General features: G+C 31.8%; 1 long non-coding RNA gene across 1 annotated transcript; it reads right to left on the reverse strand.

Annotated features, from left to right (window-relative positions):
* Positions 1–1,903: 1,903 nt before the first annotated feature.
* On the reverse strand, positions 1,904–2,930 carry LOC123266934. Its single transcript, XR_006509916.1, has 3 exons — positions 2,916–2,930; positions 2,188–2,294; positions 1,904–1,930 (listed from the first exon to the last, which is right to left on the reverse strand). It is a non-coding gene; the product is annotated as an uncharacterized LOC123266934 (long non-coding RNA).
* Positions 2,931–13,725: the final 10,795 nt, after the last annotated feature.

Genomic DNA, 13,725 nt, shown 5'->3' on the forward strand with positions numbered 1-13,725 from the left:
TACCTGGAAAATCGTCGATTTTTTGGTCCAAACGCAATGAATCTAAAATATCCAGTAATTTCTCTAATATTACTATTAGAATTTGTGCAAGCCATATTTGACAGTGATTTCCGTGAAAAAATTACTAATAATCATGTTCTTGATAAAATAAAGTCGATTTAAATACTTTAAGGAAGTACCCTCTTTCGGAAAATCGTCAAATTTCCGTCCAAACGCAATAAATCCAAAATAATCAGTAATTTCTCGAATATTACCATAAGAATTCGTGCCAGCCATGTTTATACAGTGATTTCCGTGGAGAAATTACTTAGAATAATATTCTTTAAAAAAAAAAGTCGATTTGAATACTTTACGATAGTACCCTTACCTGGAAAATCGTCGATTTACGGTCCAAACGCAATGAATCCAAAAAAATCAGTAATTTCTCGAATATAACCATCAGAATTCGTACAAGCCATGTTTATACAGTAATTTCTGTGAAAAAATTACTCAAAATAATGTTCTTCAAAAAATAAAGTCGATTTGAATACTTTAAGGAAGTACCCTTCTTCGGAAAATCGTCGATTTTCCGTCCAAACGCAATAAATCCAAGGTAATCAGTAATTTCTCGAATATTACCATGAGAATTAGTGCAAGCCATGTTTATACAGTGATTTCTGTGAAAAAATTACTTAAAATAATGTTCCTTGAAAAATAAAGTCGATTTGAATACTTTACGATAGTACCCTTACCTGGAAAATCGTCGATTTTTGGTCCAGACCCAATGAATCCAAAATAATCTGTAATTTCTCGAATATAACCATCAGAATTGGTGCAAGCCATGTTTATACAGTGATTTTTGTCGAAACATTACTTGAAATAATGTTCTTCAAAAAATAAAGTCGATTTGAATACTTTACGATAGCACCCTCACTCGCTAAATCGTCGATTTTTGCTCCAAAAGCAACGAATCCAAAATAATCAGTAATTCTTTGAATATAACCATCAGAATTTGTGCAAGCCATGTTTATACAGTGATTTCTGTGAAAAAATTACTTAAAACAATGTTCTTTAAAAAATTAAGTCGATTTGAATACTTTATCGTAGTACCCTTACCTGGAAAATCGTCGATTTTTGGTCCAAACGCAATGAATCGAAAATAATCAGAAATTTCTCAAATATTACCATCATAATTTGTGCAAGCCATATTTATACAGTGATTTCTGTGAAAAAATGACTTAAAATAATGTTATTTAAGAAATAAAGTCGATTTGAATACTTTAAGGAAGTACCCCTACCTGGAAAATCGTCGATTTTTGGTCCAAACGCAATGAATTTGAAATAATCAGTAATTTCGTGAATATTACCATCAGAATTCGTGCAAGCCATGTTTATACAGTGATTTCTGTGAAAAAATTACTCAAAATAATGTTTTTCTAAAAATAAAGTCGATTTGAATACTTTAAGGAAGTACCCTGAATTGGAAAATAGTCGATTTTCGGTCAAAACGCAATGAATCCAAAATAATCAGTAGGTTCTCAAATATAACCATCAGAATCGGTGCAAGCCATGTTTATACAGTGATTTCTGTGAAAAAATGACTTAAAATAATGTTTTTTAAAAAATAAAGTCGATTTGAATACTTTACGATAGCACCCTCACTCGCTAAATCGTCGATTTTTGCTCCAAAAGCAACGAATCCAAAATAATCAGTAATTCTTTGAATATAACCATCAGAATTTGTGCAAGCCATGTTTATACAGTGATTTCTGTGAAAAAATGACTTAAAATAATGTTATTTAAGAAATAAAGTCGATTTGAATACTTTAAGGAAGTACCCCTACCTGGAAAATCGTCGATTTTTGGTCCAAACGCAATGAATTTGAAATAATCAGTAATTTCTTGAATATTACCATCAGAATTCGTGCAAGCCATGTTTATACAGTGATTTCTGTGAAAAAATTACTTAAAATAATGTTCTTCCAAAAATAAAGTCGATTTAAATACTTTAAGGAAGTACCCTCACTCGGAAAATCGTCGATTTTCGGTCCGATCGCAATAAATCCAAAGTTATCTATAATTCTTCGAATATAACCATCAGAATTTGTGCAAGCCATAATTATACAGTGATTTCTGTGGAAAAATTACTTAGAATAATGTTTTTTGAAAAATAAAGTAGATAAGAATACTTTACGATAGTACCCTTACCTGGAAAATCGTCGATTTTTTGTCCAAACTCAATGAATCTAAAATAATCAGTAATTTATCGAATAAAACCGTCAGAATTCGTGCATGCCATGTTTATACAGTTATTTCTGTGAAAAAATAACTTAAAATAATGTTTTTTAAAAAATAAAGTCGATTTGAATACTTTACGATAGTACTCTTACCTTGAACATCGTCGATTTTCGGTCCATCCACAATAAATCCAAAATAATCAGTAATTCTTCGAATATAACCATCGGAATTCGTGCAAGCCATGTTTATAAAGTGATTTCTGTAAAAAAATTACTCGAAATGATGTTCTATAAAAAATAAAGTCGATTTGAATACTTTAAGGAAGTACCCCTACCTGGAAAATCATCGATTTTTTGTCTGAACGCAATGAATTTAAAATAATCAGTAATTTCTCGAATAATACCATCAGAATTTGTGAATGCCATGTTTATACAGTGATTTCTATCGAAGAATAACTTTAAATAATGTTCTTTAAAAAATAAAGTTGATTTGAATACTTTAAGGAAGTACCCTCACTCGGTAAATCGTCGATTTTCGCTCAAAACGCAATGAATCCAAAATAATCAGTAATTTCTCGAATATTACCATTAGAATTCGTGCAAGCTATGTTTATGAAGTAATTTCTGTGAAAAAATTACTTTTAATAATGTTCTTCGAAAAATAAAGTCGATTTGAATACTTTAAGAAAGTACCCTCACTCGGAAAATCGTCGATTTTCGGTCCAAACTCAATAAATCCAAAATAATCAGTAATTTCTCGAATATTACCATGAGAATCAGTGCAAGCCATGTTTATACAGTGATTTCTGTGAAGAAATTACTTAGAATAATGTTCTTTATAAAATAAAGTCGATTTGAATCCTTTACGATGGTTCTCTTACCTGGAAAATCGTCGATTTTTGGTCCAAACGCAATGAATCCAAAATATTCAGTAATTTCTCGAATATTACCATTAGAATTCGTGCAAGCCATGTTTATACAGTGATTTCCGTGAAGAAATTACTTCAAATAATGTTCCTTGAAAAATAAAGTCGATTTGAATACTTTAAGGAAGTACCTTCTTTCGGAAAATCGTCGAATTTCGGTCCAGACCCAATGAATCCAAAGTAATCAGTAATTTCTTGAATATAACCATCAGAATTTGTGCAAGTTATGTTTCTACACTGATATCTGTGAAAAAATGACAAAATAATGTTCTTTCAAAAATAAAGTCGATTTAAATCCTTTACGATGGTTCTCGTACCTGGAAAATCGTCGATTTTTGGTCCAGACCCAATGAATCCAAAATAATTAGTAATTTCTCGAATATAACCATTAGAATTCGTGCAAGCCATGTTTATAGAGTGTTTTCTTCTAAAAAATTACTAAAAATAATGTTCTTATGAAAATAAAGTCGATTTGAATACTTTAAGGTAGTACCATCTTTCTGAAAATCGTCGATTTTCGGACCAAACGCGATAAATCCAAAATAATTAGTAATTTCTCGAATATAACCATCGAAATTCGTGCAAGCCATGTTTATACTAGAATTTCTGTAAAAAAATTACTTTAAATAATGTTCCTTGAAAAATAAAGTCGATTTGAATACTTTAAGGAAGTACCCTCTTTCGGAAAATCGTCGATTTTTGGTCCAGACCCAATGAATCCAAAATCATCAGTAATTTCTCGAATATAACCATCAGAATTCGTGCAAGCCATGTTTATACAGTGATTTCTGTTGAAAAATTACTTAGAATAATGTTCTTTAAATAATAAAGTCGATTTGAATCCTTTACGATGGTTCTTTTACCTGGAAAATCGTCGATTTTTGGTCCAAACGCAATGAATCCAAAATAATCAGTAATTTCTTGAATATTACCATGAAAATCAGTGCAAGCCATGTTTATACAGTGATTTCTGTGAATAAATTACTAAAAATCATGTTCTTGAAAAAATAAAGTCGATTTGAATACTTTAATGAAGTACCCTCTATCGGAAAATCGTCGATTTTCCATCAAAACGCAATAAATCCAAAGTAATCAGTAATTTCTCGAATATAACCATCAGAATTCGTGCAAGCCATGTTTATACAGTAATTTCTGTGGAAAAGTTACTCAAAATAATGTTCTTAAAAAAATAAAGTCGATTTGAATACTTTAAGGAAGTACCCTCTTTCGGAAAATCGTCGATTTTCGATCCAGACCCAATGAATCCAAAAAAATCAGTAATTTCTCGAATATTTCCATGAGAATTAGTGCAAGCCATGTTTATACAGTGATTTCTGTGAAAAAATTACTTAAAATAATGTTCCTTGAAAAATAAAGTCGATTGAAATACTTTAAGGAAGTACCCTCACTCGAAAAATCGTCGATTTTTGGTCCAAACGCAATGAATCCAAAATAATCAGTAATTTCTCGAATATTACCATGAGAATAAGTGCAAGCAATGTTTATACAGTGATTTCTGTGTAAAAATTACTTAAAATAATGTTCTTTAAAAAATAAAGTCGATTTTAATACTTTACGATAGTACCCGTACCTGGAAAATCGTCTATTTTTGGTCCAAACGCAATGAATCCAAAATAATCAGTAATTTCTTGAATATTACCATGAGAATCAGTGCAAGCCATGTTTATACAGTGATTTCTGTGAATAAATTACTAAAAATCATGTTCTTGAAAAAATAAAGTCGATTTGAATACTTTACTGAAGTACCCTCTATCGGAAAATCGTCGATTTTCCATCAAAACGCAATAAATCCAAAGTAATCAGTAATATCTCGAATATAACCATCAGAATTCGTGAAAGCAATGTTTATACAGTTATTTCTGCGAAAAAATTACTTAAAATAATGTTCCTCGAAAAATAAAGTCGATTTGAATACTTTGAGGAAGTACCCTCTTTCGGAAAATCGTCAAATTTCGGTCCAGACCCAATGAATCCAAAGTAATCAGTAATTTCTCGAATATTACCATGAGAATTAGTGCGAGCCATGTTTATACAGTGATTTCTGTTAAAAAATTACTTAGAGTAATGTTCTTTAAAAAATAAAGTCGATTTGAATACTTTGCGATAGTACCCTTACCTGGAAAATCGTCGATTTTTGGTCCAAACGCAGTGAATCCAAAATAATCAGTAATTTCTCGAATATTACCATGAGAATCAGTGCAAGCCATGTTTATACAGTGATATCCATGAAGAAATTACTTCAAATAATGTTCCTTGAAAAATAAAGTCGATTTGAATACTTTAAGGAAGTACCATCTTTCGGAAAATCGTCGAATTTCGGTCCAGACCCAATGAATCCAAAGTAATCAGTAATTTCTTGAATATAACCATCAGAATTTGTGCAAGTTATGTTTCTACACTGATATCTGTGAAAAAATGACAAAATAATGTTCTTTCAAAAATAAAGTCGATTTAAATCCTTTACGATGGTTCTCGTACCTGGAAAATCGTCGATTTTTGGTCCAGACCCAATGAATCCAAAATAATTAGTAATTTCTCGAATATAACCATTAGAATTCGTGCAAGCCATGTTTATAGAGTGTTTTCTTCTAAAAAATTACTAAAAATAATGTTCTTATGAAAATAAAGTCGATTTGAATACTTTAAGGTAGTACCATCTTTCTGAAAATCGTCGATTTTCGGTCCAAACGCAATAAATCCAAAATAATTAGTAATTTCTCGAATATAACCATCGGAATTCGTGCAAGCCATGTTTATACTAGAATTTCTGTAAAAAAATTACTTCAAATAATGTTCCTTGAAAAATAAAGTCGATTTGAATACTTTAAGGAAGTACCCTCTTTCGGAAAATCGTCGAATTTCGGTCCAGACCCAATGAATCCAAAGTAATCAGTAATTTCTCGAATATAACCATCAGAATTTGTGCAAGTTATGTTTATACACTTATTTCTGTGAAAAAATGACTTAAAATAATGTTCTTTCAAAAATAAAGTCGATTTGAATCCTTTACGATGGTTCTCTTACCTGGAAAATCGTCGATTTTTGGTCCAAACGCAATGAATCCAAAATATTCAGTAATTTCTCGAATATTATCATAGGAATTCGTGCAAGCCATGTTTATACAGTGATTTCCGTGAAGAAATTACTTCAAATAATGTTTCGTGAAAAATAAAGTCGATTTGAATACTTTAAGGAAGTACCCTCTTTCAGAAAATCGTCGATTTTCGGTCCAGACCCAATGAATCCAAAGTAATCAGTAATTTGTCGAATATAACCATCAGAATTTATGCAAGTCATGGCTATACAGTGATTTCTGTGAAAAAATTACTCAAAATAATGTTCTTCTAAAAATAAAATTTATTTAAATACTTGAAGGAAGTACCTCCACTTGAAAATCGTCGATTTTCGGTCCAAACGCAATGAATCCAAAATAATCTGTAAATTTTCGAATATAACCATCAGAATTTGTGCAAGCCATGTCTATACAGTGATTTCTGTGACAAAATTACTTAAAATGGTGTTCTATAAAAAATAAAGTCATCTGAATTCCTTAAGGAAGTACTTTCACTCGAAAAATCATCGATTTTCGGTCCAAACGCAATGAATCTAAAATAATCTGTAATTTCTCGAATGTAACCATCAGAATTCGTGCAAGCCATGTTTATACAGTGATTTTCGTGGAAAAGTAACTCAAAATATGGTTCTTTGAAAAATAAAGTTGATTTGAATACTTTATGGAAGTACCCTCTTTCGGAAAATCGTCAATTTTCGGTCCAGACCCAATGAATCCAAAATAATCAGTAATTTCTCGAATATTACCATGAGAATTAGTGCAAGCCATGTTTATACAGTGATTTCTGTTAAAAAATTACTTAGAATAATGTTCTTTGAAAAATAAAGTCGATTTGAATCCATTACGATGGTTCTTTTACCTGAAAATCGTCGATTTCTGGTCCAAACGCAATGAATCCAAAATATTCAGTAATTTCTCGAATATTACCATTAGAATCCGTGCAAGCCATGTTTATACAGTGATTTCCGTGTAAAAATTACTAGAAATCATGTTCTTGAAAAAATAAAGTCGATTTGAATACTTTAAGGAAGTACCCTCACTCAAAAAATCGTTGATTTTCGGTCCAGACCCAATGAATCCAAAATAATTAGTAATTTCTCGAATATAACCATCAGAATTTGTGCAAGCCATGTTTATACAGTAATTTCTGTGGAAAAGTTACTCAAAATAATGTTCTTAAAAAAATAAAGTCGATTTGAATACTTTAAGGAAGTACCCTCTTTCGAAAAATCGTCGATTTTCGGTCCAGACCCAATGAATCCAAAATAATCAGTAATTTCTCGAATATTACCATGAGAATTAGTGCAAGCCATGTTTATACAGTGATTTCTGTGAACTAATTACTTAAAATAATGTTCCTTGAAAAATAAAGTCGATTTCAATACTTTAAAGAAGTACCCTCACTCGAAAAATCGTCGATTTTCGGTCCAAACGCAATGAATCCGAAATAATCTGTAATTTCTCGAATATAACCATCAGAATTTGTGCAAGCTATGTTTATATCGTGATTTCTAAAAAGAAAACATTTGAATTAATGTTTTTTAAAAAATAAAGTCGATTTGAATACTTTACGATAGCACCCTCACTTGGAAAATCGTCGATTTTCGGTCCAAACGCAATGAATCCAAAATATTCAGTAATTTCTCGAATATTACCATAAGAATCTGTGCAAGCCATGTTTATACAGTGATTTCCGTGAAGAAATTACTAAAAATCATGTTCCTGAAAAAATAAAGTCGATTTGAATACTTTACGATAGTACCCTTACCTGGAAAATCGTCGATTTTCGGTCCAAACGCAATGAATCCAAAAAAATCAGTAGGTTCTTGAATATAACCATCAGAATCTGTGCGAGCCATGTTTATAGAGTGTTTTCTGTGAAAAAATTACTAAAAATAATGTTCTTGAGGAAATAAAGTCGATTTGAATACTTTAAGGAAGTTCCCTCTTTCTGAAAATCGTCGATACTCGGTCCAAACGCAATAAATCAAAAATAATCAGTAGTTTCTCGAATATAACCATCAGAATTTGTGCAAGCCATGTTTATATCGTGATTTCTGAGAAGTAATCATGTTAAATAATGTTCTATAAAAAAAAAAGTCGATTTGAATACTTTACAATAGTACCCTTACCTGGAAAATCGTCGATTTTCGGTCCAAACGCAATGAATCCAAAATAATCTGTAATTAGTCGAATAAAACCATCAGAATTGGTGCAAGCCATGTTTATACAGTGATTTCTGTAGAAAAATTACTTAAAATAATGTTCCTTGAAAAATAAAGTCGATTTGAGTACTTTAAGGAAGTACCCTGAGTCGGAAAATCGTCGATTTTCGGTCCAAACGCAATGAATCCAAAGTTATCTATAATTCTTCGAATATAACCATCAGAATTTGTGCAAGCCATGTTTATACAGTGATTTCTGTGGAAAAGTTACTCAAAATAATGTTCTTTAAAAAATAAAGTCGATTTGAATACCTTAAGGAAGTACTCTCACTCGGAAAATCGTCGATTTTCGGTCCAATCGCAATAAATCCAAAATTATCTATAATTCTTTGTATATAACCATTATAATTCGTGCAAGCCATGTTTATACAGTGATTTCTGTGGAAAAGTTACTCAAAATAATGTTCTTTAAAAAATAAAGTCGATTTGAATACCTTAAGGAAGTACTCTCACTCGGAAAATCGTCGATTTTCGGTCTAAACGCAATGAATCCAAAATAATCAGTAATTTCTCGAAGATAACCATCAGAATTCGTGCAAGCCATGTTTATACAGTGATTTCTGTGGAAAAGTTACTCAAAATAATGTTCTTTAAAAAATAAAGTCGATTTGAATACCTTAAGGAAGTACTCTCACTCGGAAAATCGTCGATTTTCGGTCCAAACGCAATGAATCCAAAGTTATCTATAATTCTTCGAATATAACCATCAGAAATCGTGCAAGCTATGTTTATACAGTGATTTCTATAAAAATAATACTCAAAATAATGTTCTTTAAAAAATAAAGTCGATTTGAATACTTTACGATAGTACCCTAACCTGGAAAATCGTCGATTTTCGGTCCAAACGCAATGAATCTAAAATAATCAGTAATTTCTCGAATATAACCATCAGAATTTGTGCAAGCCATGTTTATACAGTGATTTCTAAGAAGTAATCATGTCAAATAATGTTCTTTAAAAAATATCGTCGATTTGAATACTTTACGATAGTACCCTATCCTGGAAAATCGTCGATTTTCGGTCCAAACCTAATGAATCCGAAAAAATCAGTAGGTTCTTGAATATAACCATCAGAATCTGTGCAAGCCAAGTTTATACAGTAATTTCTGTGGAAAAGTTACTCAAAATAATGTTCTTAAAAAAATAAAGTCGATTTGAATACTTGAAGGAAGTACCTTCTTTCTGAAAATCATCGATTTTCGGTCCAAACGCAATAAATTCAAAGTTATCTGTAATTCTTCGAATATAACCATCAGAATCTGTGCAAGCCATGTTTATACAGTGATTTCTGTGCAAAAATTACTTAAAATCATGTTCCTTGAAAAATAAAGTCGATTTGAGTACTTTAAGGATGTACCCTTACTCGGAATATCGTCGATTTTCGGTCAATCGCAATGAATCCAAAGTTATCTATAATTCTTCGAATATAACCATCAGAATTTGTGCAAGCTATGTTTATACCGGGATTTCTGTGAAAAAATTACTTAAAATAATGTTCTGTAAAAAATAAAGTTGATTTGAATACTTTAAGGAAGTACTCTATTTCGGAAAATCGTCGATTTTCGGTCCAAATGGAATGAATCCAAAATAATCAGTAATTCCTCGAATATAACTATCAGAATTCGTGCAAGCCATGTTTATACAGTGATTTCTGTTTAAGAGTTACTAAAAATAATGTTCTTAAGAGAATAAAGTCGATTTGAATACTTTACGATAGCACGCTCACCTGGAAAATCGTCGATTTTCGGTCCAATATCAATAAATCCAAAGTTATCTGTAATTCTTCGAATATAACCATCAGAATTTGTTCAAGCCATGTTTATACAGTGATTTCTGTGGAAAAATTACTTAAAATAATGTTCTTCAAAAAATAACGTCGATTTGAATACTTTACGATAGTACCCTTACTTGGAAAATCGTCGATTTTCGGTCCACACGCTATGAATTAAAAATAATCAGTATCTTCTTGAATATAACCATTAGAATTCGTGCAAGCCATGTTTATACAGTGATTTCTGTGGAAAAGTTACTCAAAATAATGTTCTTTAAAAAATAAAGTCGATTCAAATACTTTCAAAAAGTACCCTCACTCGGAAAATCGATTATTTCCGTTTCAACCGCAATAAACCCAAAGTTATCTGTAATTCTGTAAATACAAAATGGTAGCCACACTTATTCGTCCAAATCCGCGCTTTTCGGTATTTTCCTGTTTTACCGACTGATGGTAAAACAGGTATCTGCTTTACCGACTGATGGTAAAACAGGTATCTGCTTTACCGACTGGTGGTAAAACAGTGGTTTAACCATCGGAAATCGTGCAAGCTATGTTTATACAGTGATTTCTATCAAAATAATACTCAAAATAATGTTCTTTAAAAAATAAAGTCGATTCAAATACTTTCAAAAAGTACCCTCACTCGGAAAATCGATTATTTCCGTTTCAACCGCAATAAACCCAAAGTCATGTGTAATTCTGTAAATACAATATGGTAGCCACACTTATTCGTCCAAATCCGCGCTTTTCGGTATTTTCCTGTTTTACCGACTGATGGTAAAACAGGAATCTGTTTTACCGACTGATGGTAAAACAGTGGTATAACCATCAGAAATCGTGCAAGCTATGTTTATACAGTGATTTCTATGAAAATAATACTCAAAATAATGTTTTTTAAGAAATAAAGTCGATTCAAATACTTTCAAAAAATACCCTCACTCGGAAAATCGATTATTTCCGTTTCAACCGCAATAAACCCAAAGTCATGTGTAATTCTGTAAATACAATATGATAGCCACACTTATTCGTCCAAATACGCGCTTTTCGGTATTTTCCTGTTTTACCGACTGATGGTAAAACAGGAATCTGTTTACCGACTGATGGTAAAACAGTGGTATAACCATCAGAAATCGTGCAAGCTATGTTTATACAGTGATTTCTATGAAAATAATACTCAAAATAATGTTTTTTAAGAAATAAAGTCGATTCAAATACTTTCAAAAAGTACCCTCACTCGGAAAATCGATTATTTCCGTTTCAACCGCAATAAACCCAAAGTCATGTGTAATTCTGTAAATACAATATGATAGCCACACTTATTCGTCCAAATACGCGCTTTTCGGTATTTTCCTGTTTTACCGACTGATGGTAAAACAGGAATCTGTTTTACCGACTGATGGTAAAACAGTGGTATAACCATCAGAAATCGTGCAAGCTATGTTTATACAGTGATTTCTATGAAAATAATACTCAAAATAATGTTCTTTAAGAAATAAAGTCGATTCAAATACTTTCGAAAAGTACCCTCACTCGGAAAATCGATTATTTCCGTTTCAACCGCAATAAACCCAAAGTCATGTGTAATTCTGTAAATACAATATGGTAGCCACACTTATTCGTCCAAATCCGCGCTTTTCGGTATTTTCCTGTTTTACCGACTGATGGTAAAACAGGAATCTGTTTTACCGACTGATGGTAAAACAGGAATCTGTTTTACCGACTGATGGTAAAACAGGAATCTGTTTTACCGACTGATGGTAAAACAGTGGTATAACCATCAGAAATCGTGCAAGCTATGTTTATACAGTGATTTCTATGAAAATAATACTCAAAATAATGTTCTTTAAAAAATAAAGTCGATTCAAATACTTTCAAAAAATACCCTCACTCGGAAAATCGATTATTTCCGTTTCAACCGCAATAAACCCAAAGTCATGTGTAATTCTGTAAATACAATATGATAGCCACACTTATTCGTCCAAATACGCGCTTTTCGGTATTTTCCTGTTTTACCGACTGATGGTAAAACAGGAATCTGTTTACCGACTGATGGTAAAACAGTGGTATAACCATCAGAAATCGTGCAAGCTATGTTTATACAGTGATTTCTATGAAAATAATACTCAAAATAATGTTCTTTAAGAAATAAAGTCGATTCAAATACTTTCAAAAAGTACCCTCACTCGGAAAATCGATTATTTCCGTTTCAACCGCAATAAACCCAAAGTCATGTGTAATTCTGTAAATACAATATGGTAGCCACACTTATTCGTCCAAATCCGCGCTTTTCGGTATTTTCCTGTTTTACCGACTGATGGTAAAACAGGAATCTGTTTACCGACTGATGGTAAAACAGTGGTATAACCATCAGAAATCGTGCAAGCTATGTTTATACAGTGATTTCTATGAAAATAATACTCAAAATAATGTTCTTTAAGAAATAAAGTCGATTCAAATACTTTCCAAAAGTACCCTCACTCGGAAAATCGATTATTTCCGTTTCAACCGCAATAAACCCAAAGTCATGTGTAATTCTGTAAATACAATATGGTAGCCACACTTATTCGTCCAAATCCGCGCTTTTCGGTATTTTCCTGTTTTACCGACTGATGGTAAAACAGGAATCTGTTTTACCGACTGATGGTAAAACAGGAATCTGTTTTACCGACTGATGGTAAAACAGTGGTATAACCATCAGAAATCGTGCAAGCTATGTTTATACAGTGATTTCTATGAAAATAATACTCAAAATAATGTTCTTTAAGAAATAAAGTCGATTCAAATACTTTCAAAAAGTACCCTCACTCGGAAAATCGATTATTTCCGTTTCAACCGCAATAAACCCAAAGTCATGTGTAATTCTGTAAATACAATATGGTAGCCACACTTATTCGTCCAAATCCGCGCTTTTCGGTATTTTCCTGTTTTACCGACTGATGGTAAAACAGGAATCTGTTTACCGACTGATGGTAAAACAGTGGTATAACCATCAGAAATCGTGCAAGCTATGTTTATACAGTGATTTCTATGAAAATAATACTCAAAATAATGTTCTTTAAGAAATAAAGTCGATTCAAATACTTTCAAAAAGTACCCTCACTCGGAAAATCGATTATTTCCGTTTCAACCGCAATAAACCCAAAGTCATGTGTAATTCTGTAAATACAATATGGTAGCCACACTTATTCGTCCAAATCCGCGCTTTTCGGTATTTTCCTGTTTTACCGACTGATGGTAAAACAGGAATCTGTTTTACCGACTGATGGTAAAACAGGAATCTGTTTTACCGACTGATGGTAAAACAGTGGTATAACCATCAGAAATCGTGCAAGCTATGTTTATACAGTGATTTCTATGAAAATAATACTCAAAATAATGTTCTTTAAGAAATAAAGTCGATTCAAATACTTTCAAAAAGTACCCTCACTCGGAAAATCGATTATTTCCGTTTCAACCGCAATAAACCCAAAGTCATGTGTAATTCTGTAAA

Source organism: Cotesia glomerata, linkage group LG6 (genome assembly GCF_020080835.1).
Source record: "Cotesia glomerata isolate CgM1 linkage group LG6, MPM_Cglom_v2.3, whole genome shotgun sequence".
Taxonomy (NCBI): domain Eukaryota; kingdom Metazoa; phylum Arthropoda; class Insecta; order Hymenoptera; family Braconidae; genus Cotesia; species Cotesia glomerata.